This window comes from Petromyzon marinus, chromosome 20 (assembly GCF_048934315.1).
Source record: "Petromyzon marinus isolate PM22_M1 ecotype Great Lakes invasive population chromosome 20, UKy_Petmar_22M1.pri1.0, whole genome shotgun sequence".
NCBI lineage: Eukaryota > Metazoa > Chordata > Hyperoartia > Petromyzontiformes > Petromyzontidae > Petromyzon > Petromyzon marinus.
Genome location: NC_133686.1, coordinates 5,678,144 through 5,682,125, shown reverse-complemented (window position 1 = coordinate 5,682,125; position 3,982 = coordinate 5,678,144).

The window sequence follows — 3,982 nt, the reverse complement described above, 5'->3', positions numbered from 1 at the left end:
ACCACAAATCCTCTTTCACAGCAATCAGCCTAATTGTTCAGTAATCATTATTCCTCTCCACAAATGGAAGCACAACAGAAGCTTATTGAGACCTTGTTTACGTTAGCTCTGCTTAATCGCAAAATCCCAGCATGTATGATTTGTAACTTTAAAATACTATTCAAAAGTGTTCAGAAAGGTCTTGAAGTTATGCCATTTTGAGTGTTTCGTTTGTATTAACCTAGAGACATTTAGCCTCAGTTCAATGCAAACTTTGGCACTCCTGTAGAACTGGCTGAACCATGGAGTGTATCAATTACAAACAGGAATTAAGCTTATTATTAGGTTGTGTAATTTACACATACATATTTGAATAAACATACCTACGTTACATTTTAATGCCTCTAAAATAAGGCGTGGAGTGGTGACTTAAGGGGCCGTCCATAAATGACATCACGCACCTGTGGGGGGGTGGGGGGGGGGGTCAGACATTTATGACGATGTTCGACGAGGGGGGGGGGGGGGTGGTGGGAAATGTGACGTCACATTAATATGCGCAACTTTAAATAAATATAAACAACACGTTCTACTTAATTCAATAGACTTTTTAATAAATGTTTTCTCCTACAACATCAGAGTGCAGCGCCATATAAATACGAACTACAATGACATTTTTATATTTTGGGGGGGATGGGGGGGGCAAAGCTTTGTGACGTCATATTTGAGAGGGGGGTCTGACTATTTGTGACGTCGTGTGACGAAGGGGGGGGGGGTCCAAAATCGTCCAAAATCGCGTGACGTCATTTATGGACGGCCCCTAATGCTTAGCGCACTGCTTTCGAAACTTCCGATTAGCACGGTTGGCTATGTACGGTGCGAAAGAAGTTCACCAAACATAAAACAAACCCGTGCACTGATCTGAGATTGATTTCCGGGCACAGCTACCATCAGTGGTGAGTGATATCTACACAGGCCCTGTGCCACCTGCCGCTTCACTAATGGTGAAGCATGGCCAAACAAACTCCACAAACAGGTGTGTGGAGGCCTCCATCTGCAGTTTCATTGAGAGCTGTGAATAATGTTTTAGTGAATGTCAATTTATCTGCAAACATTGGAAAATGTACCTTTTCTGCAGCGTTACCTTTAAAAATGTTTTATTTGCCTCAATGTATCGTGCGTGAACCATGATTTAAGCTAACTTCAAATATAACTGACAACCACTATGATCATATTAATAAACATTGTTATGAGGGGTGGAATCATCCAGAGGACGCGACCTCCGTCCACATGTTCCTCACGCGCGAATTTGTTCACCCTTTGTTGTGTTTGAAACTAAAACGAAACAATTTATTTTACCAGGTAAGGCCCACCGAGCTTTATAGCTGTTTTTAGAAGCCACCTGGCCACAAATGATTGCTCAACGAAGTGGCTTATCGTGTGGACATGTATAGCAGCTAAAAACTCGAAATGCATGTTTCTAAATGTGGAGGGAAAACCCGGAGAATCCGGAGAAAAATCCACACGACCATGGGGAGAGAGACATGCAAACTCCAAATATACAGCAGGCGTCAGGGTCGAGATCGAACTCACAACCACATGTATACCAGGCGAGGTAGTTAATATCTCGCCACCATGGCGTTTGCGTTGCAGGTTAAAAAACAATATAACCTTATTGTTGTAGAGTAAAATGTAGAGTTCAAATGTTCGTGACTGAATCTAAATAATTGTAGAGTTAACTAATCTATGTCCAGTAAATTAGTTACATAATAGAGTTTATATTTGGATTTAAAAATATAATCGCAATGGACTATTTAAGTGAATGTGAAGGGAAATCATTGAAGAAAAACGATTTATATTACATTTTTAATAAAACCAATCATGCAAATTAGGAATTTTCATTGTATTTTAATTAATCCATTATGAAAATATGTCCATTTTGTCACGGTTAGTTTCAAAATGATGGGAAGTGAGTTATTGATTTTTTATTTTAAGCTGAAGCAAAATAGCAATTTAGTAATGTGCTAAATATGAAACAAGTCCACGAATCAATTTTAGCGAACACGTTCATTTCATTATAATTTCCCAGGGTGAACCGTTTTTGCTTTGATGAATTTAAATCGAAGAGAACGTTTGCCATGAAAGAAGCGAATTGTAACATTTTTGTAATATACTGTAGAAAGCTCAGATTGGTGGGACGTGTCAGTCTGTATGCCTTCACTTCTGACACGACCGCAGGTGGCTGTTTGTCACCTTTTACTTTCACACATTCTGACCCTGGTTTAGTAAAGACTGGGTCACCCTTGTGTGTGCTGTTTCATCGCCCCTGTCTCCTCCAAAATGGGATTTCAACCCACGGCCTTGTGTTTTGTGGCCGCTCAAATCACTATTAATCTACCTTCCGTTCTCACGAAGCACAATGATTTTCAGCGCTGGGTGATTTCCATTGTACAATGCCAGGCTGTGTGGCTTCACACCAAGGTGAATGGTGCCATTATTACAGGCAAGCCATATTCTGGACCATAAAATGGCCCACATTTGACAAAAGTAAAAACATTCCAAAGGACATCTGTGTTTGGACATTTCCTTACCTCATTTCACCCCTTTTAACAGGGAGGCTTGCTGAATATCTGAAACCCACTGAGTTAATAAGTAACCCGTTCACCTGATTTTGCTTTCATATTTGATATTGAAATAGATTTCGCTTTAATTCGGCTAAATCATAAAAAAAAATCATCAGAGTCTGGAATGTCTGCCTCGCGTTTAGGTATTGCCAAACTCAATCGAAACGAAGACTATCCGTTCATATTTAATACATCGAAAACAATGTTCTGGCGACTGCACAGCAAGCAAGGCAATTTGTGGTTATCTCTTTAGACTTTGCCGATAATTACATCCAATACTACAACGTTGTAGTTTACATGAGTGGGGCAGCAGCCGTATGTTTTCCTGGGAATAATAAAGCGATGGCCCAAATTTGGGCAGTACAATCGGTCCCTGACCTTAAAATGTGTTTGCATTAAATTTTTACTCTTTCATTTGTTCACTAAAATTGCCAAACGCGCTGACCCTGTGCATGAAATGAATATGCCGTGGCCTCTCTGTTTATGTTCCTGCCAGCGACACATTCAATTCATGGAACTGTATACGTTTTCCTTCGTATGAATGTATTGAATAAGTAAACAAAACATCGAGCTAAAGGGCAAAATAATCACAATATGGTAAATACGACTTTTAAAACAAAAATCCCTTAACATGTTATTGATGCTAATATAAACAGCTAAATGTTTAACACGGTTCCTTGTAAATTAAAATGTTGTTATACCGCATTGTGCAACATTACATGTAACCCAGAAACAGATAAAAAAACGACGATAAAAATATAAATGTAAGCAAAACACAAAATGAATCAGAATATGTATTTACGGGAAGGAATCCGGTGAGCTTGTGGAGCTCTTATTCACAGATTTCTAGTAGGCTTGCGTTCTCAACAACTCTAGTCCAAGTCAGCAGCAGGTGGCACTCACGCATTACTTTACAATTTATATTTGCCCTAAAACCAAGCATCAACTTCTTACGTCCGGAACGTACAACGCCGAAAAGTGTTCACATCCTGCCCACGTTACAATTTCATTACTGTTATTCATATTATTTATGAATTTAGTTGTGGCAGGGCCCTTTGGCTGCCTATGTAAGCCCGGCATGATGAATTATTAACAAACTTAGCCGCGGCACGTCACCGTGCTTTGTGTGTGTGCCGTTGTTATGGAGACGAGCCAGCCGACAGAGAATTTTTTTTTAAAAATCACGTATCGTCCCATACAGTTTTAACCTACGTGCGGCCCGGATTCGATCGCCCTATAGTTTATAGCGCGCACGGGATTGTGTTTGAAGTTGCGCGCTGTCCTCGGAAGCCGGGTGACATGGACATGACGGTGTCGGGTGAGTGGGTCCTCAAGGGCCAAGGGCGCCTGACCTCGACAGAGGAATTCAATACCCAGAACCG